General features: G+C 37.9%; 8 non-coding genes across 8 annotated transcripts; all 8 read right to left on the bottom strand.

Moving 5' to 3' along the window:
- Nucleotides 1-2,229: 2,229 nt before the first annotated feature.
- TRNAA-UGC lies at nucleotides 2,230-2,302 on the bottom strand. The gene has a single exon. It is a non-coding gene; the product is annotated as a tRNA-Ala (tRNA).
- An 80-nt stretch (nucleotides 2,303-2,382) lies between these two features.
- TRNAM-CAU lies at nucleotides 2,383-2,454 on the bottom strand. The gene has a single exon. It is a non-coding gene; the product is annotated as a tRNA-Met (tRNA).
- A 1,539-nt stretch (nucleotides 2,455-3,993) lies between these two features.
- Nucleotides 3,994-4,066, bottom strand: TRNAA-UGC. The gene has a single exon. It is a non-coding gene; the product is annotated as a tRNA-Ala (tRNA).
- Nucleotides 4,067-4,145: 79 nt separating this feature from the next.
- Nucleotides 4,146-4,217, bottom strand: TRNAM-CAU. The gene has a single exon. It is a non-coding gene; the product is annotated as a tRNA-Met (tRNA).
- Nucleotides 4,218-16,535: 12,318 nt separating this feature from the next.
- Nucleotides 16,536-16,608, bottom strand: TRNAA-UGC. The gene has a single exon. It is a non-coding gene; the product is annotated as a tRNA-Ala (tRNA).
- Nucleotides 16,609-16,688: 80 nt separating this feature from the next.
- TRNAM-CAU lies at nucleotides 16,689-16,760 on the bottom strand. The gene has a single exon. It is a non-coding gene; the product is annotated as a tRNA-Met (tRNA).
- A 2,578-nt stretch (nucleotides 16,761-19,338) lies between these two features.
- TRNAA-UGC lies at nucleotides 19,339-19,411 on the bottom strand. Its single transcript has one exon. It is a non-coding gene; the product is annotated as a tRNA-Ala (tRNA).
- Nucleotides 19,412-19,492: 81 nt separating this feature from the next.
- On the bottom strand, nucleotides 19,493-19,564 carry TRNAM-CAU. Its single transcript has one exon. It is a non-coding gene; the product is annotated as a tRNA-Met (tRNA).
- Between the last annotated feature and the right edge of the window lie 2,281 nt (nucleotides 19,565-21,845).

Here is a 21,845-nt window from a genome sequence, read left to right as displayed (position 1 = left end):
CACCAAATGCGGTTCCTTGATTTTCAAAAACTCCCCCAATTTAGTCCTTCTTCGCCAAGCCAACGTTAAAATGGAGGGCGATCTCGTCCACTCACCTCATTGGTGCCTAATATACTATACTTGCCATGCATTGCTTATAATCCATATGCAATTCCATAGACGACGTTCTTCCGCAACTGCACACCAAGAACGTAACACTAGACATCTTTGCTTTCTTCTTCCTCTAATTAGTGAAAATTTCTCACGATGTCAACACAATAAAGGCAAATCACAAAGTTTTCTTTGAATTTTATTTTTTGTGTTTAATAGTACTTTTAGTGTAGTTTCGAAATATAGAAATTTTTTTTATAATAATACTAAACATAATATTATGAAAAATAGAATTAAAAATAACTTCAATTAATCCTCGTTAACTGAAACAGACATATAAAATGGGACGGAGGAAGTAGTAAATACTAGTCTCAAATCTTCATTGCTCATGAACCCTAATGGAAAAGAAACCAAAAGTCCTCAATTACTACAACTTTTTTATTTGATTCATTAATATGATTTTGCTATTCTCGCGAAATTGAATTCCTATGTCTACAACCAACTTGCATTCTAAGCAAATTATAAGGAGTAAAAATGACAAGAAGAGAATATACATAATGTTTTTATGACATTTTGTATAAATGAAGGGATTAAATACCTTAAAAGGAGTCCTTGAATAAGGAAAAGCTCTAAAGAGCTAATTTCTCTCAATCTTCTCTCTACAATTTAACTTACACTTTCATATGCACCTTCGATGGAGTTTATATTAGGTTCGTGAATCAATTTTCTTATACACTGCTATACACACCCATTTTACTTGATAGAGAATATTCCTCGGATTTGACCTCCCTAAATGTTCCATGCCCCTGTTCTGTAATTAGGTTAGGGTTAAACGTTTTGGGTCATAGTAAAAAAGCCAATATTATTTGGGCCTATATAAGGGTCATTCACACAATTGCCTGAGGGGAGGCCACTTCATCGCTTAGGAGACTCTCTTTCTCTAGAATAGCGTCTCTGCGGTATTAAATAAGAAGGCTGTTTGAATCCATTTTCCCTCATCTTCTCTCTATTTTCAAATATTTCCATACGCATTCAATAAATAAAAAATACATTGAATGAATTAACTTCATCAAATGATGCCGTCTGTGGGCCGTGGGGATTTGGAACAAAATGCATGTTTAGTCCAACCATCTGTATAGTAGGTTTCTCACAGATCCCACATATGAACCCACTTTGTACCATCATTGTACTTGTAATAATAATCTAACCTCATAGTGGTAGCATACGGTTAAACATCTCCAGCCATAGTGGTAATCTCCTGTTACATTGCTTGAAGAACGGTAAGTAACTAAGTTTTGTCTACCACTTAATCTGTTACATGAGTAGTGGGATGACCATACTTAATTAGTCTACATGCCATCTTTAACCATGCATCACCTTTCCGTGGCTTCACACCTCGGATTTGACCTCCCTAAATGTTCCATGCCCCTGTTCTCGAATCAGGTTAGGGTTAAACGTTTTGGGTCATAGTAAAAAAGCCAATATTATTTGGGCCTATATAAGGGTCATTCACACAATTGCCTAAGGGGAGGCCACTTCATCGCTTAGGAGACTATCTTTCTCTAGAACAGCGTCTCTGCGGTATGAAATAAGAAGGGTGTTTGAATCCATTTTCCCTCATCTTCTCTCTATTTTTTCAAATATTTCCATGCGCATTCAACAAATAAAAATTACATTGAATGAATTAACTTCATCAAATGACGCCGTGGGGGAAAGCCAATATTATTTGGGCCAATATAAGGGTCATTCACACAATTGCCTAAGGGGAGGCCACTTCATCGCTTAGGAGACTATCTTTCTCTAGAACAGCGTCTCTGCGGTATGAAATAAAAAGGGTGTTTGAATCCATTTTCCCTCATCTTCTCTCTATTTTTTCAAATATTTCCATGCGCATTCAACAAATAAAAAATACATTGAATGAATTAACTTCATCAAATGACGCCGTGGGGATTTGGAACAAAAGGCATGTTTAGTCCAACCATATGTATGGTAGGTTTCTCACAAATCCCACATATGAACCCACTTTGTACTTGTAATAATAATCTGACCTCATACACTTAATCTATCACAGGAGTAGGGCTTTCCGTGTCTTCACACCTCTATGTTCTCAATGTTGTCCTACGAATGTATGTACCAATCTGGAGATGCGGGGGATCGAACCCCGTGCCTCTCGCATGCAAAGTGAGCGCTCTACCATTTGAGCTACATCCCCTATTTACAAATCTCAAGTCAAAATCATATTTATGTCTAATACAGAAAGAAGTATTTAAAAAAAATATCAAAAGCCATTCTTATCAGAGCCAGGTTTTGATCCTGGGACCTATGGGTTATGGGCCCACCACGCTTCCACTGCGCCACTCTGATCATGGAAATTTAATTCAATTATTTACAATAATCCATTATTTATTACCGTAGATCGTGTTGATAAGTTCATTGAAGAACCCCCTCCCACCCCCCCCCCCCCCCCCCCCCCCGCCCAAAAAAAAAATAAAAAAATTCACTAGGCAAGTACTTGTGATTTGAATTCTGTTTTTCCACAGATAATGATAAGAAAATACTTTATTTAAAGTTTAAACTCTAATGCACATGATGATGTATCTATCTTGAGTTTTTCTTGTATAGTGATATAACAATTTAAGATCAATTAGTATTTTATTATTTAATTGTATCATATTAAAATTATTTTAAAATAACACTAAATATGGTGAAAAGTTAAATTATTGGAGTTTTTTTTTTAAAAAAAAAATGGTCCGATTATTGCTCAATCTCAATTTTGTATTTTGACTTTCAAATACACCAAATACGGTTCATTGACTTTCAAAAACTACCCCAATTTAGTCCTTCTTCGCCAAGCCAACGTTAAAATGGAGGGCGATCTTGTCCATTCATCTCATTGGTGCCTAATATACTATACTTGCCTGGCATTGCTTATAATCCATATGCAATTCCATAGACGACATTCTTCAATTCCGCAACTGCACACCAAGACCGTAACACTAGACATCTTTGCTTTCTTCTTCCTCTAATTAGTGAAAATTTCTCACAATGTCAACACAATAAAGGCAAATTACAAAGTTTTCTTTGAATTTTATTTTTTGTGTTTAATAGTACTTTTAGTGTAGTTTCGAAATATAGAATTTTTTTATACTAATACTAAACATAATATTACGAAAAATAGAATTAAAAATAACTTCAATTAATCCTCGTTAACTGAAACAGACATATAAAATGGGACGGAGGAAGTAGTAAATACTAGTCTCAAATCTTCATTGCTCATGAACCCTAATGGAAAAGAAACCAAAAGTCCTCAGTTTGAATCCATTTTCCCTCATCTTCTCTCTATTTTTTCAAATATTTCCATGCGCATTCAACAAATAAAAATTACATTGAATGAATTAACTTCATCAAATGACGCCGTGGGGGAAAGCCAATATTATTTGGGCCAATATAAGGGTCATTCACACAATTGCCTAAGGGGAGGCCACTTCATCGCTTAGGAGACTATCTTTCTCTAGAACAGCGTCTCTGCGGTATGAAATAAGAAGGGTGTTTGAATCCATTTTCCCTCATCTTCTCTCTATTTTTTCAAATATTTCCATGCGCATTCAACAAATAAAAAATACATTGAATGAATTAACTTCATCAAATGACGCCGTGGGGATTTGGAACAAAAGGCATGTTTAGTCCAACCATATGTATGGTAGGTTTCTCACAAATCCCACATATGAACCCACTTTGTACTTGTAATAATAATCTGACCTCATACATTGCTTGAACACTTAATCTATCACAGGAGTAGGGCTTTCCGTGTCTTCACACCTCAATCTATTACAGGAGTAGGGCCTTTCCGTGTCTTCACACCTCTATGTTCTCAATGTTGTCCTACGAATGTATGTACCAATCTGGAGATGCGGGGGATCGAACCCCGTGCCTCTCGCATGCAAAGTGAGCGCTCTACCATTTGAGCTACATCCCCTATTTACAAATCTCTAGTCAGAATCATATTTATATCGAATACAGAAAGAAGTATTTAAAAAAATATCAAAAGTCATTCTTATCAGAGCCAGGTTTTGATCCTGGGACCTATGGGTTATGGGCTCACCACACTTCCACTGTGCCACTCTGAACATTGAAATTTAATTCAATTATTTACAATAATCCATTATTTATTGCCGTAGATCGTGTTGATAAGTTCATTGAAGAACCCCCTCCCACCCCCCCCCCCCCCCCCGGCCCAAAAAAAAAAATAAAAAAATTCACTAGGCAAGTACTTGTGATTTGAATTCTGTTTTTCCACAGATAATGATAAGAAAATACTTTATTTAAAGTTTAAACTCTAATGCACATGATGATGTATCTATCTTGAGTTTTTCTTGTATAGTGATATAACAATTTAAGATCAATTAGTATTTTATTATTTAATTGTATCATATTAAAATTATTTTAAAATAACACTAAATATGGTGAAAAGTTAAATTATTGGAGTTTTTTTTTTTTTTTTTTTTAAATGGTCCGATTATTGCTCAATCTCAATTTTGTATTTTGACTTTCAAATACACCAAATGCGGTTCATTGACTTTCAAAAACTACCCCAATTTAGTCCTTCTTCGCCAAGCCAACGTTAAAATGGAGGGCGATCTTGTCCATTCATCTCATTGGTGCCTAATATACTATACTTGCCTGGCATTGCTTATAATCCATATGCAATTCCATAGACGACGTTCTTCAATTCCGCAACTGCACACCAAGAACGTAACACTAGACATCTTTGCTTTCTTCTTCCTCTAATTAGTGAAAATTTCTCACAATGTCAACACAATAAAGGCAAATTACAAAGTTTTCTTTGAATTTTATTTTTTGTGTTTAATAGTACTTTTAGTGTAGTTTCGAAATATAGAATTTTTTTATACTAATACTAAACATAATATTACGAAAAATAGAATTAAAAATAACTTCAATTAATCCTCGTTAACTGAAACAGACATATAAAATGGGACGGAGGAAGTAGTAAATACTAGTCTCAAATCTTCATTGCTCATGAACCCTAATGGAAAAGAAACCAAAAGTCCTCAATTACTACAACTTTTTTATTTGATTCATTAATATGATTTTGCTATTCTCGCGAAATTGAATTCCTATGTCCACCACCAACTTGCATTCTAAGCAAATTATAAGGAGTAAAAATGACAAGAAGAAAATATACATAATATTTTTATGACATTTTGTACAAATGAAGGGATTAAATACCTTAAAAGGAGTCCTTGAATATGGAAAAGCTCAAAAGAGCTAATTTCTCTCCATCTTCTCTCTACAATTTAACTTACACTTTCATATGCACCTTCGATGGAGTTTATATTATGTTCGGGAATCAATTTTCATATACACTGCTATACACACCCATTTTACTTGATAGAGAATATTCCTAGGATTTGACCTCCCTAAATGTTCCATGCCCCTGTTCTGTAATCAGGTTAGGGTTAAACGTTTTGGGTCATAGTAAAAAAGCCAATATTATTTGGGCCTATATAAGGGTCATTCACACAATTGCCTAAGGGGAGGCCACTTCATCGCTTAGGAGACTCTCTTTCTCTAGAACAGTGTCTCTGCGGTATGAAATAAGAAGGCTGTTTGAATCCATTTTCCCTCATCTTCTCTATATTTTTCAAATATTTCCATACGCATTCAATAAATAAAAAATACATTGAATGAATTAACTTCATCAAATGATGCCGTCTGTGGGCCGAGGGGATTTGGAACAAAATGCATGTTTAGTCCAAGCATGTGTATGGTAGGTTTCTCACAGATCCCACATATGAACCCCCTTTGTACAATCATTGTACTTGTAATAATAATCTAACCTCATAGTGGTTGCATACGGTTAAACATCTCCAGCCATAGTGGTAATCTCCTGTTACATTGCTTGAAGAACGGTAAGTAACTAAGTTTTGTCTACCACTTAATCTGTTACATGAGTAGTGGGATGACCATACTTAATTAGTCTGCATGCCATCTTTAACCATGCATCTCCTTTCCATGGCTTCACACCTCGGATTTGACCTCCCTAAATGTTCCATGCCCTTGTTCTCGAATCAGGTTAGGGTTAAACGTTTTGGGTCATAGTAAAAAAGCCAATATTATTTGGGCCTATATAAGGGTCATTCACACAATTGCCTAAGGGGAGGCCACTTCATCGTTTAGGAGACTATCTTTCTCTAGAACAGCGTCTCTGCGGTATGAAATAAGAAGGCTGCTTGAATCCATTTTCCCTCATCTTCTCTCTATTTTTTCAAATATTTCCACGCGCATTCAATAAATAAAAAATACATTGAATGAATTAACTTCATCAAATGATGTCGTCTGTGGGCCGTGGGGATTTGGAACAAAATGCATATTTAGTCCAACCAATTTTATGGTAGGTTTCTCACAGATCCCACATATGAACCCGCTTTGTCACTTTGTACAATCAGGTAGGTTTCTCAGATCCCACATTGCTTGAAAAACGGTAAGTAACTAAGTTTTGTCACCACTTAATCTAGTTAAGGGAGTAGGGCCTTTCCGTGACTTCACTCCTCTATGTTCTCGATGTTGTCCTACAAATGTATGTACCAATCTGGAGATGCGAAGGATCGAACCCCGTGCCTCTCGCATGCAAAGCGAGCACTCTACCATTTTTGCTACATCCCCTATTTACAAATCCCTAGTCAGAATCATATTTATATCTAATACAGAAAGAAGTATTTAAAAAAAATATCAAAAGCTATTCTTATAAGAGCCAGGTTTCGATCCTGGGACCTGTGGGTTATGGGCCCTCCACGCTTCCACTACACCACTCTGATCATGGAAATTTAATTCAATTATTTATAATAATCCATTATTTATTACCGTAGATCGTGTTGATAATTTCATTGAAGAACCAACTCCCACCCCACCGCCCAAAAAAAAAAAAAAAAAAAATTCACTAGGCAAGTACTTGTGATTTGAATTCTGTTTTTCCACAGATAATGATAAGAAAAAACTTTATTTAAAGTTTAAACTCGAATGCACATGATGATGTATCTATCTTGAGTTTTTCTTGTAAAGTGATATAACAATTTAAGATCAATTAGTATTTTATTATTTAATTGTTTCATATTAAAATAATTTTAAAATAACACTAAATATGGTGAAAAGTTAAATTATTGGAGTTTTTTTTTAAAAAAAAAAAATGGTCCGATTATTGCTCAATGTCAATTTTGTATTTTGACTTTCAAATACTCCAAATGCGGTTCATTAACTTTCAAAAACTCCCCCAATTTAGTCCTTCTTCGCCAAGCCAACGTTAAAATGGAGGGCGATCTCGTCCATTCACCTCATTGGTGCCTAATATACTATACTTGCCTGGCATTGCTTATAATCCATATGCAATTCCATAGACGACGTTCTTCAATTCCGCAACTGCACACCAAGAACGTAACACTAGACATCTTTGCTTTCTTCTTCCTCTAATTAGTGAAAATTTCACACAATGTCAACACAATAAAGGCAAATTACAAAGTTTTCTTTGAATTTTATTTTTTGTGTTTAATAGTACTTTTAGTGTAGTTTCGAAATATAGAATTTTTTTTATACTAATACTAAACATAATATTACGAAAAATAGAATTAAAAATAACTTCAATTAATCCTCGTTAACTGAAACAGACATATAAAATGGGACGGAGGAAGTAGTAAATACTAGTCTCAAATCTTCATTGCTCATGAACCCTAATGGAAAAGAAACCAAAAGTCCTCAATTACTACAACTTTTTTATTTGATTCATTAATATGATTTTGCTATTCTCGCGAAATTGAATTCCTATGTCCACCACCAACTTGCATTCTAAGCAAATTATAAGGAGTAAAAATGACAAGAAGAAAATATACATAATATTTTTATGACATTTTGTACAAATGAAGGGATTAAATACCTTAAAAGGAGTCCATGAATAAGGAAAAGCTCTAAAGAGCTAATTTCTCTCCATCTTCTCTCTACAATTTAACTTACACTTTCATATGCACCTTCGATGGAGTTTATATTAGGTTCGGGAATCAATTTTCATATACACTGCTATACACACCCATTTTACTTGATAGAGAATATTCCTAGGATTTGACCTCCCTAAATGTTCCATGCCCCTGTTCTGTAATCCGGTTAAGGTTAAACGTTTTGGGTCATAGTAAAAAAGCCAATATTATTTGGGCCTATATAAGGGTCATTCACACAATTGCCTAAGGGGAGGCCACTTCATCGCTTAGGAGACTCTCTTTCTCTAGAACAGTGTCTCTGCGGTATGAAATAAGAAGGCTGTTTGAATCCATTTTCCCTCATCTTCTCTATATTTTTCAAATATTTCCATACGCATTCAATAAATGAAAAATACTTTGAATGAATTAACTTCATCAAATGATGCCGTCTGTGGGCCGTGGGGATTTGGAACAAAATGCATGTTTAGTCCAACCATCTGTATTGTAGGTTTCTCACAGATCCCACATATGAACCCACTTTGTACAATCATTGTACTTGTAATAATAATCTAACCTCATAGTGGTAGCATACGGTTAAACATCTCCAGCCATAGTGGTAATCTCCTGTTACATTGCTTGAAGAACGGTAAGTAACTAAGTTTTGTCTACCACTTAATCTGTTACATGAGTAGTGGGATGACCATACTTAATTAGTCTACATGCCATCTTTAACCATGCATCTCCTTTCCATGGCTTCACACCTCGGATTTGACCTCCCTAAATGTTCCATGCCCTTGTTCTCGAATCAGGTTAGGGTTAAACGTTTTGGGTCATAGTAAAAAAGCCAATATTATTTGGGCCTATATAAGGGTCATTCACACAATTGCCTAAGGGGAGGCCACTTCATCGTTTAGGAGACTATCTTTCTCTAGAACAGCGTCTCTGCGGTATGAAATAAGAAGGCTGCTTGAATCCATTTTCCCTCATCTTCTCTCTATTTTTTCAAATATTGTTGGGTAATATGGTTGTAAAATCCCAAAATAATAATAATCCTACGGAAAGATTAATATTATATGGGAAAACAGAAACTGGGAAGGAAAAGGTTGAGTGTTTGGGGTATAGGTTTAGCACGAGTTCGAACACAAGGTTCTTTTCCTTAAAACCTTATTTGCTACCTCCCACAAGTGCTAGGAGCGTTGTAGCCTAGGTTTCCCAGGATAAAACGTGCTATGATTCCTTGTTTAAGCACCTAAACAAGGAACCCGGCAAACATAGCACAGTATGAACACTGTTGGCAAAAGAAGAGAGTAGAAGCAGAAGTTTTGAAGCTGAAAGCTACTGGAATTCCTTAGTTTCGTGTACTGTATGAAAAGCTACTGCTCTACCTCTCTTTATATAGGGATGTTGGAGTGATAGCATTCAACATGACCATTAAATTGGTGTTAAAACCAATTGTGTAACACCTGTAACGGTCACCACTAAGTAGGATTAAACTCAGAATTTAAAAATTGGAATTAAAACAGTATTAATTCCGTAACAGATGAGTTTAATCTTCTGCACTTTCGGGTTTCAGACCGTTGGGTTGCAGGTTCACACGAGAGCACACGGACCAGTCTACACGAGAGTACATCTCTCGTGTGCACTGTGGTGCAACCCGAGAGTGCACTACTCTCGTGGTCACAGATGCACGAGAGTTGTGCTCTCGGTGCACCACAACCTCTCGTGCTACACACGAGAGTAGGTGCTCTCGGTCCGGTTCTGGCCCAAGTGACTATACCAGATGGAAAAAGATACCGAAGTTAGGCATAACTTAGCCCGCAAGGCCAGCCCATTTCCGGACGACATTCGTGCCCGCAGGTGCCGGCGCACGCGAGCTCGGGCTTGATTTCAAGCCTTTTTGATGTCCTCTAGTTGGATTTTGATTTGCACCCCCCCCCCCCCCCCCCCCGCGCGAGAGAACCTCTATGCTATACAATTCTACAAGCTTGAAATGAGCTCATGTATATAAGGGGGGCAAATCTTGTTTCCAAACCAATGTGGGACAAAGTCCTACATTTTCCCTTCATTTCCCAATTCAAATGGGTCTACTTTGAGAATCAATATCTCATTCACCCATTATCCGTTTTGAGCGTACAATATATCAATCTCTTCGTCTCACTACGAAGAACACGAATCCACTTTGACCCGACCCAAATCGGAAGTGGACCCCATTTTATGTCATTTTTAAGCTAATTTTCCAACAATCCCCCACATGAATGAAAAATTGATTTTCGGGGTATTTTTAAAATCGGAAACAACTGTGTTCAACGGTCGATCCCTGCATAGGATAGGTAGGGTCACACCCTTTGAACCTTCCCTCGTGAAGATACATTTACTCTACTGGCTGTACGGTAGAACGCGATGTCTTTGAACCGACTGCCGTTTGTGTAGACGATGACATATCTCACACAGGAATCTCCCAACAATGCTTTGTTCTCATGATTGTGCCCATTTTGGTCGTGGGTCACCATTCCTGGTTCTGTAAGAGTTTGTGAAGAATTGTGCCCGTCAATTCTCCTTTGAAGCGACCCTCACTTCTCTCTCACATAGGTGATTCTTTCCCGAGTATCCCGCATACTCACATATGTCAACCGACATTCGAATCACTAAAGCATTTAACATGCTAACCTTGTGCGGGAGCCACTGTTTCTAACGAGGAGTGGTAGGGAATCCGAGACCCCCACAGTGACACGCTCCGTTCCATAATTTAGTTGTCCCATTGAACCTAGGTGCCAGCTAGGTTGGGTGTCCACTATAGAACTTATACCAAGGGCTTTAGACCCATTCCTCGTCTCAACTTCTCCACAGCTACTCTACATAACCCTTTGGTTAGCGGATCCGCTATATTGTCTTCTGACTTTACGTAGTCAATCGAGACAACACCAGTTGTGAGAAGTTGTCTAATGGTATTATGTCTACGACGCACATGTCTAGACTTACCATTATACATATGATTCTGTACTCGTCCAATTGCAGCTTGACTATCGCAATGCACACACATTGGAGGTACAGGTCTTTCCCAATTAGGAATATCCTCTAAAAAATGGCGTAGCCATTCAGCCTCTTCACAACATTTGTCCAAGGCTATTAGCTCAGATTCCATCGTGGATCTAGCTATCACGGTCTGCTTAGAGGATTTCCATGCAACGGCTGCACCGGCTAGTGTAAACACGTAGCCACTAGTGGACTTGGAGTCCTTAATATCGGATATCCAGCTAGCGTCGCTATACCCTTCAAGTACAGCAGGATATCTCCCATAGTGCAGTCCAAGGTCTCGAGTATACCTTAAGTATCTCAGAACCTTCACTATTGCCGTCCAGTGCATGGCACCGGGGTTACTCGTATATCTACTAAGTTTACTAACCGCAAAGGCAATATCCGGCCTAGTACAGCTCATAAGATACATCAAACTACCAATAACCCGAGCATATTCTACTTGAGAAATACATTCTCCGTGGTTTTTGGTTAGATGAACGCTTCGATCTAGAGGCGTCCTAGTCCCTTGATGATTATCCTTGATAAATTTCCCAAGGATTTTATCAATATAGTGAGATTGGCTCAACACAAGACCATCGGGTCTTCTAATGATTCTAATCCCGAGGATTAAATCAGCCAAACCCATATCTTTCATGTCAAATCTCGCATTTAACATGGTTTTAGTAGACTTGATCATCCGATCGTTACTACCAACGATGAGTATATCATCTACGTATAAACAGAGAATGACATAGCCGTCTATCGTTTCCTTAACGTAGACACATTTGTCACTTTCGTTTATTTTAAATCCATTAGTTAACATCGCATGGTCAAACTTCTCGTGCCATTGTTTAGGCGCTTGTTTTAAACCATATAGCGATTTAACCAACTTACACACTTTCCTTTCTTGACCCGGAACCACGAACCCTTTGGGTTGTTCCATGTAGATTTCCTCATCTAGTTCGCCATTCAGGAAAGCAGTTTTAACGTCCATTTGATGAACTTCTAAATTCCGCAACGCGGCTATAGCAAGTATCATTCTAATGGAATTTATTCTCGTCACGGGAGAATACGTGTCGAAGTAATCAAGGCCCTCGCGTTGCCTGTAACCCTTGATTACAAGCCTAGCCTTATACTTCTCGATGGAACCATCGGGTTTCATCTTCCTTTTAAAGACCCACTTGGATCCTAAGGGTTTACTACCCGGAGGAAGATCAACAAGTTCCCAAGTGTGATTATGTAAAATAGAGTCCACTTCACTTTTAATAGCCTCTTTCCACATTGGTCCTTCTGTAGAAGTCACGGCTTCTCCGTACGTTCGAGGCTCGTTTTCTATCAAACAAGATAGAAAATCGGGTTCATTTTCTAATAAACAAGTTAGAGTACTCGAATCGTACTCCAACAAGTAAGTTAGAAAATCAGGACCAAATGATTTTCCAACTCTCGCCCGCTTACTGCGTCTTGGCTCGAGCTCGGGTTCTCTCTCGGATTCCCCACTATCATTATCCATAGCTTCGTCAAACGTTCGTTTTGACGAACTCGGTCCCTCATTGGACCTACAAGGAAATACATTTTCAAAGAAAGATGCATTCCTTGATTCTATTATCGTGTTCTCGTGTACGTCCGGATTATGGGACTCGTGTACTAAGAACCGATAAGCACTACTATTATGTGCATAGCCAATAAAGATACAGTCCACTGTCTTAGGACCTATCTTTACTTTCTTAGGTGTTGGCACCAAAACTTTGGCAAGACACCCCCACACTTTTAGGTACTGGTAGGAAGGTTTCCTACCGTTCCACAGCTCATAAGGAGTCTTATCAAACTTCTTGTGGGGTACCTTATTTAAAAGGTAATTACTTGTCAAAATAGCCTCACCCCACGCGTCTTGAGGTAGGCCCGAACTTATAAGCATCGCATTCATCATATCTTTCAATGTACGATTCTTTCGTTCGGCAACACCGTTCGATTGAGGTGAGTAAGGTGCAGTACGCTCGTGTATTATACCTACACTCGCACAGAAGTCACCAATAGGTGCTTCGTACTCACCACCTCTATCGCTTCTAACTTTCTTAATCTTTTGATTAAGTTGGTTTTCAACTTCATTCTTATAAAGAATGAATTTTTCCAAGGCTTCGTCTTTGCTTTTAAGCAAATACACAGCAATAACGTGTGCTATCGTCGATAAAGGTGATAAAATATTTATTACCACCTCTCGTTTGTATCGATCTAAAATCGCACAAATCACTATGGATTAATTCTAGTGGTTCAGTTTCCCTTTCAACCGATTTGAAAGGTACTTTCGTTAATTTTGCCTCAACACAAATTTCACACTTGTTATTTGTGTTAATATGAAAGTTAGGAATTAGGTTCATGTTAATTAATCTACGCATAGAATTATAATTAACGTGACCTAGTCTCCCATGCCACAAATTGGAAGACTCAAGCAAGTAAACGGAAGTAACTCTACTTTTATTCATAATAGGCATTACATTGAGCTTAAAGAGCCCATCGGTTACATAACCTTTGCCTACAAACATTCCTAACTTAGACAAAACAACCTTGTCTGACTCGAACACCATGCGAAAGCCATGCTTGTTCAACAGTGAGCCAGACACCAGATTCTTCCTCAGCTCTGGAACATACAGCACGTTGTTCAACGTCAGTTCCTTCCCGGAAGTCATCTTCAGAACCACCTTGCCCATGCCTTCCACAGCAGACTGAGCAGAGTTTCCCATCCAAACCTTCTCGCCTCAACGGTCTCAAAGGTGTTGAACATCTCTCGGTTGCAACACAAATGCCTTGTTGCACCAGTGTCGATGAACCACTCTCGTGGGTTAGAGTCCACGAGGTTCACCTCGGTCACCATAGCCGAAAGGCTAATCTCGACCTCCTTCTGATTGCTTTCCTCAACCATGTTGGCTTCAGAACTCTTGTTCTTCTTCTTAGGAACTTTGCATTCAGAGGACTTGTGGCCAGTCTTGCCACAATTGAAGCATTTACCATGAAATTTCTTCTTGGTAATGCCTCCTTTCGGACCTAGCTTCTGCTTGTCCTTCTTGTTCTTCTTGGAGCCTTTGGCATGCTCCACAACATTGGCCTTAGCGCCAACAGTGACAGTATTTCTGCCATCATTCGTCCTGTTCCCCTCCTCAATTCGGAGTCGCTGGATCAGGTCCTCCAGGTTCATTTCCTTTCGCTTATGCTTAAGGTAATTCTTGAAGTCCTTCCACCCTGGAGGCAGCAAGTGGATAACGGATCCCACTAGGAAGGCTTCACTCAACGTCATGCCTTCGTCACGGATTTCATCAAAGATTAGTTGTAAATCCTCAACCTGACTTAGCACGGTCTTGGAATCAACCATTTTGAAGTCAAGGAATCGGCCAACCACAAATTTCTTTGCGCTGGCATCCTCACTTCGGTATTTATGATCCAAGGCTTCCCACAATGCTTTTGCTGTGCCTATCTTGCGATATACATCGTATAAAGCATCACATAATCCGTTTAGGATGTAGTTTCGGCATAGGAAGTCCGAATCCTTCCAATAGCCAACTGCCATCACGGATTGGGCATCTTGTTCCCTTAATTCGGGAACCTTCTCGGTTAAGAATCTCGCCAAGCCGAGAGTTGCCAGGTAGAACAGCATCTTTTGCTGCCACCTCTTGAAATTCGATCCAATACCGGTGAATTTCTCCGGTCTTTCGGCCGAACCACTCGGTACCGTAGGTACCCGAGTCATGGGAATATATCCCTCGGTGTTCCCACCATCTTGTGAACCAACGTTCACTGGTGTAGCCTGGGAATTAGCAACATTATTGCCATTCCCACCACTGTTGTTCTCAACAACATTCTCCTCCCCGAGAGCTGGCAAAACAGGATTCTCCATTTCTTCTAGGAAATTAGAGATAAACAACCAACGGGAAACGGATATAAGGTTTTAAGATTGTTGGGTAATATGGTTGTAAAATCCCAAAATAATAATAATCCTACGGAAAGATTAATATTATATGGGAAAACAGAAACTGGGAAGGAAAAGGTTGAGTGTTTGGGGTATAGGTTTAGCACGAGTTCGAACACAAGGTTCTTTTCCTTAAAACCTTATTTGCTACCTCCCACAAGTGCTAGGAGCGTTGTAGCCTAGGTTTCCCAGGATAAAACGTGCTATGATTCCTTGTTTAAGCACCTAAACAAGGAACCCGGCAAACATAGCACAGTATGAACACTGTTGGCAAAAGAAGAGAGTAGAAGCAGAAGTTTTGAAGCTGAAAGCTACTGGAATTCCTTAGTTTCGTGTACTGTATGAAAAGCTACTGCTCTACCTCTCTTTATATAGGGATGTTGGAGTGATAGCATTCAACATGACCATTAAATTGGTGTTAAAACCAATTGTGTAACACCTGTAACGGTCACCACTAAGTAGGATTAAACTCAGAATTTAAAAATTGGAATTAAAATAGTATTAATTCCGTAACAGATGAGTTTAATCTTCTGCACTTTCGGGTTTCAGACCGTTGGGTTGCAGGTTCACACGAGAGCACACGGACCAGTCTACACGAGAGTACATCTCTCGTGTGCACTGTGGTGCAACCCGAGAGTGCACTACTCTCGTGGTCACAGATGCACGAGAGTTGTGCTCTCGGTGCACCACAACCTCTCGTGCTACACGCAAGGCCAGCCCATTTCCGGACGACATTCGTGCCCGCAGGTGCCGGCGCACGCGAGCTCGGGCTTGATTTCAAGCCTTTTTGATGTCCTCTAGTTGGATTTTGATTTGCACCCCCCCCCGCCCCCCCCGCGCGAGAGAGCCTCTATGCTATACAATTCTACAAGCTTGAAATGAGCTCATGTATATAAGGGGGGCAAATCTTGTTTCCAAACCAATGTGGGACAAAGTCCTACATTTTCCCTTCATTTCCCAATTCAAATGGGTCTACTTTGAGAATCAATATCTCATTCACCCATTATCCGTTTTGAGCGTACAATATATCAATCTCTTCGTCTCACTACGAAGAACACGAATCCACTTTGACCCGACCCAAATCGGAAGTGGACCCCACTGATAATTGTACCACAAGGTAGCCACTTATAATGCCATTTTATGTCATTTTTAAGCTAATTTTCCAACAAATATTTCCACGCGCATTCAATAAATAAAAAATACATTGAATGAATTAACTTCATCAAATGATGTCGTCTGTGGGCCGTGGGGATTTGGAACAAAATGCATATTTAGTCCAACCATCTGTATGGTAGGTTTCTCACAGATCCCATATATGAACCCGCTTTGTCACTTTGTACAATCAGGTAGGTTTCTCAGATCCCACATTGATTGAAAAACGGTAAGTAACTAAGTTTTGTCACCACTTAATCTAGTTAAGGGAGTAGGGCCTTTCCGTGGCTTCATTCCTCTATGTTCTCGATGTTTTCATACAAATGTATGTACGAATCTGGAGATGCGAGGGATCGAACCCCGTGCCTCTCGCATGCAAAGCGAGCACTCTACCATTTGAGCTACATCCCCTATTTACAAATCCCTAGTCAGAATCATATTTATATCTAATACAGAAAGAAGTATTTAAAAAAAATATCAAAATCTATTCTTATCAGAGCCAGGTTTCGATCCTGGGACTTGTGGGTTATGGGCCCACCACACTTCCACTGCGCCACTCTGATCATGGAAACTTAATTCAATTATTTACAATAATCCATTATTTACAAAAATTCACTAGGCAAGTACTTGTGATTTGAATTCTGTTTTTCCACAGATAATGATAAGAAAAAACTTTATTTAAAGTTTAAACTCAAATGCACATGATGATGTATCTATCTTGAGTTTTTCTTGTAAAGTGATATAACAATTTAAGGTCAATTAGTATTTTATTATTTAATTGTTTCATATTAAAATTATTTTAAAATAACACTAAATATGGTGAAAAGTTAAATTATTGGAGTTTTTTTTTAAAAAAAAAAATGGTCCGATTATTGCTCAATGTCAATTTTGTATTTTGACTTTCAAATACACCAAATGCGGTTCATTGACTTTCAAAAACTCCCCCAATTTAGTCCTTCTTCGCCAAGCCAACGTTAAAATGGAGGGCGATCTCGTTCATTCACCTCATTGGTGCCTAATATACTATACTTGCCTGGCATTGCTTATAATCCATATGCAATTCCATAGACGACGTTCTTCAATTCCGCAACTGCACACCAAGAACGTAACACTAGACATCTTTGCTTTCTTCTTCCTCTAATTGGTGAAAATTTCACACAATGTCAACACAATAAAGGCAAATTACAAAGTTTTCTTTGAATTTTATTTTTTGTGTTTAATAGTACTTTTAGTGTAGTTTCGAAATATAGAATTTTTTTTATACTAATACTAAACATAATATTACGAAAAATAGAATTAAAAATAACTTCAATTAATCCTCGTTAACTGAAACAGACATATAAAATGGGACGGAGGAAGTAGTAAATACTAGTCTCAAATCTTCATTGCTCATGAACCCTAATGGAAAAGAAACCAAAAGTCCTCAATTACTACAACTTTTTTATTTGATTCATTAATATGATTTTGCTATTCTCGCGAAATTGAATTCCTATGTCCACCACCAACTTGCATTCTAAGCAAATTATAAGGAGTAAAAATGACAAGAAGAAAATATACATAATATTTTTATGACATTTTGTACAAATGAAGGGATTAAATACCTTAAAAGGAGTCCTTGAATAAGGAAAAGTTCTAAAGAGCTAATTTCTCTCCATCTTCTCTCTACAATTTAACTTACACTTTCATATGCACCTTCGATGGAGTTTATATTAGGTTCGGGAATCAATTTTCATATACACTGCTATACACACCCATTTTACTTGATAGAGAATATTCCTAGGATTTGACCTCCCTAAATGTTCCATGCCCCTGTTCTGTAATCAGGTTAAGGTTAAACGTTTTGGGTCATAGTAAAAAAGCCAATATTATTTGGGCCTATATAAGGGTCATTCACACAATTGCCTAAGGGGAGGCCACTTCATCGCTTAGGAGACTCTCTTTCTCTAGAACAGTGTCTCTGCGGTATGAAATAAGAAGGCTGTTTGAATCCATTTTCCCTCATCTTCTCTATATTTTTCAAATATTTCCATACGCATTCAATAAATGAAAAATACTTTGAATGAATTAACTTCATCAAATGATGCCGTCTGTGGGCCGTGGGGATTTGGAACAAAATGCATGTTTAGTCCAACCATCTGTATTGTAGGTTTCTCACAGATCCCACATATGAACCCACTTTGTACAATCATTGTACTTGTAATAATAATCTAACCTCATAGTGGTAGCATACGGTTAAACATCTCCAGCCATAGTGGTAATCTCATGTTACATTGCTTGAAGAACGGTAAGTAACTAAGTTTTGTCTACCACATAATCTGTTACAGGAGTAGTGGGATGACCATACTTAATTAGTCTACATGCCATCTTTAACCATGCATCACCTTTCCGAGGCTTCACACCTTGGATTTGGCCTCCCTAAATGATCCATGCCCCTGTTCTGTAATCAGGTTAGGGTTAAACATTTTGGGTCATAGTAAAAAAACCAATATTATTTGGGCCTATATAAGGGTCATTCACACAATTGCCTAAGGGGAGGCCACTTCATCGCTTAGGAGACTATTTTTCTCTAGAACAGCGTCTCTGCGGTATGAAATAAGAAGGCTATTTGAATCCATTTTCCCTCATCTTCTCTCTATTTTTTCAAATATTTCCATGCGCATTCAACAAATAAAAAACACATTGAATGAATTAACTTCATCAAATGACGCCGTGGGGATTTAGAACAAAAGGCATGTTTAGTCCAACCATCTGTATGGTAGGTTTCTCACAGATCCCACATATGAACCCACTTTGTACAATCATTGTACTTGCTTCATCAAATGACGCCGTGGGGATTTAGAACAAAAGGCATGTTTAGTCCAACCATCTGCATGGTAGGTTTCTCACAGATCCCACATATGAACCCACTTTGTACAATCATTGTACTTGCTTCATCAAATGACGCCGTGGGGATTTAGAACAAAAGGCATGTTTAGTCCAACCATCTGCATGGTAGGTTTCTCACAGATCCCACTTTGTACAATCATTGTACTTGTAATAATAATCTAACTTCATAGTGGTAATCTCCTGTTACATTTAATCTTTTCCGTGGCTTCACACCTCTAGGTTCTCAATGTTGTCCTACGAATGTATATACCAATCTGGAGATGCGGGGGATCGAACCCCGTGCCTCTCGCATGCAAAGCGAGCGCTCTACCATTTGAGCTACATCCCCTATTTACAAATCTCTAGTCAGAATCATATTTATATCTAATACAGAAAGAAGTATTTAAAAAAAAATATCAAAAGCCATTCTTATCAAAGCCAGGTTTCGATCTTGGGACCTGTGGGTTATGGGCCCACCATGCTTCCACTACGCCACTCTGATCGTGGAAATTTAATTCAATTATTTACAATAATCCATTATTTATTACAGTAGATCGTGTTGATAAGTTCATTGAAGAACCTCCTCCAACCCCCCCCCCCCCGCCCCCCCCCCCCCCCCCGCCCCAAAAAAAAAAAAAAAAAAAAATTCACTAGGCAAGTACTTGTGATTTGAATTCTGTTTTTCCACAGATAATGATAAGAAAAAACTTTATTTAAAGTTTAAACTCGAATGCACATGATGATGTATCTATCTTGAGTTTTTCTTGTATAGTGATATAACAATTTAAGATCAATTAGTATTTTATTATTTAATTGTTTCATATTAAAATTATTTTAAAATAACACTAAATATGGTGAAAAGTTAAATTATTGGAGTTTTTTTTAAAAAAACAAAAATTGTCTGATTATTGCTCAATGTCAATTTTGTATTTTGACTTTCAAATACTAAATACACTAAATACACCAAATGCGGTTCATTGACTTTCAAAAACTCCCCCAATTTAGTCCTTCTTCGCCAAGCCAACGTTAAAATGGAGGGCGATCTCGTCCATTCACCTCATTGGTGCCTAATATACTACACTTGCCTGGCATTGCTTATAATCCATATGCAATTCCATAGACGACGTTCTTCAATTCCGCAACTGCACACCAAGAACGTAACACTAGACATCTTTGCTTTCTTCTTCCTCTAATTAGTGAAAATTTCACACAATGTCAACACAATAAAGGCAAATTACAAAGTTTTCTTTGAATTTTATTTTTTGTGTTTACTAGTACTTTTAGTGTAGTTTCAAAATATAGAATTTGTTTTTATACTAATACTAAACATAATATTACGAAAAATAGAATTAAAAATAACTTCAATTAATCCTCGTTAACTAAAACAGACATAAAATGGGACGGAGGAAGTAGTAAATACTAGTCTCAAATCTTCATTGCTCATGAACCCTAATGGAAAAGAAACCAAAAGTCCTCAATTACTACAACTTTTTTATTTGATTCATTAATATGATTTTGCTATTCTCGCGAAATAGAATTCCTATGTCCACAACCAACTTGCATTCTAAGCAAATTATAAGGAGTAAAAATGACAACAAGAGAATATACATAATATTTTTATGACATTTTGTACAAATTATAAATGAAGGGATTAAATACCTTAAAAGGAGTCCTTGAATAAGGAAAAGCTCTAAAGAGCTAATTTCTCTCCATCTTCTCTCTACAATTTAACTTACACTTTCATATGCACCTTCGATGGAGTTTATATTAGGTTCGGGAATCAATTTTCATATACACTGTACTTGATAGAGAATATTCCTCGGATTTGACCTCCCTAAATGTTCCATGCCCCTGTTCTGTAATCAGGTTAGGGTTAAACGTTTTGGGTCATAGTAAAAAAGCCAATATTATTTGAGCCTATATAAGGGTCATTCACACAATTGCCTAAGGGGAGGCCACTTCATCGCTTAGGAGACTCTCTTTCTCTAGAACAACGTCTCTGCGGTATGAAATAAGAAGGCTGTTTGAATCCATTTTCCCTCATCTTCTCTCTATTTTTCAAATATTTCCATACGCATTCAATAAATAAAAAATACATTGAATGAATTAACTTCATCAAATGATGTCGTCAGTGGGCCGTGGGGATTTGGAACAAAATGCATGTTTAGTCCAACCATCTGTATTGTAGGTTTCTCACAGATCCCACATATGAACCCACTTTGTACAATCATTGTACTTGTAATAAAAATCTAACCTCATAGTGGTAGCATACGGTTAAACATCTCCAGCCATAGTGGTAATCTCCTGTTACATTGCTTGAAGAACGTAATTAACTAAGTTTTGTCTACCACTTAATCTGTTACAGGAGTAGTGGGATGACCATACTTAATTATTCTACATGCCATCTTTAACCATCCATCACCTTTCCGAGGCTTCACACCTCGGATTTGACCTCCCTAAATGTTCCATGCCCCTGTTCTGTAATCAGGTTAGGGTTAAACATTTTGGGTCATAGTAAAAAAACCAATATTATTTGGGCCTATATAAGGGTCATTCACACAATTGCCTAAGGGGAGGCCACTTCATCGCTTAGGAGACTATCTTTCTCTAGAACAGCGTCTCTGCGGTATGAAATAATAAGGCTATTTGAATCCATTTTCCCTCATCTTCTCTCTATTTTTTCAAATTTTTCCATGCGCATTCAACAAATAAAAAACACATTGAATGAATTAACTTCAGCAAATGACGTCGTGGGGATTTGGAACAAAAGCCATGTTTACTCC

Source organism: Ipomoea nil, unplaced genomic scaffold (genome assembly GCF_001879475.1).
Source record: "Ipomoea nil cultivar Tokyo-kokei standard unplaced genomic scaffold, Asagao_1.1 scaffold0317, whole genome shotgun sequence".
Classification (NCBI taxonomy): domain Eukaryota; kingdom Viridiplantae; phylum Streptophyta; class Magnoliopsida; order Solanales; family Convolvulaceae; genus Ipomoea; species Ipomoea nil.
Note: the sequence above shows the minus strand (reverse complement) of the source record. Positions and strands in the feature narration are given on the sequence as shown.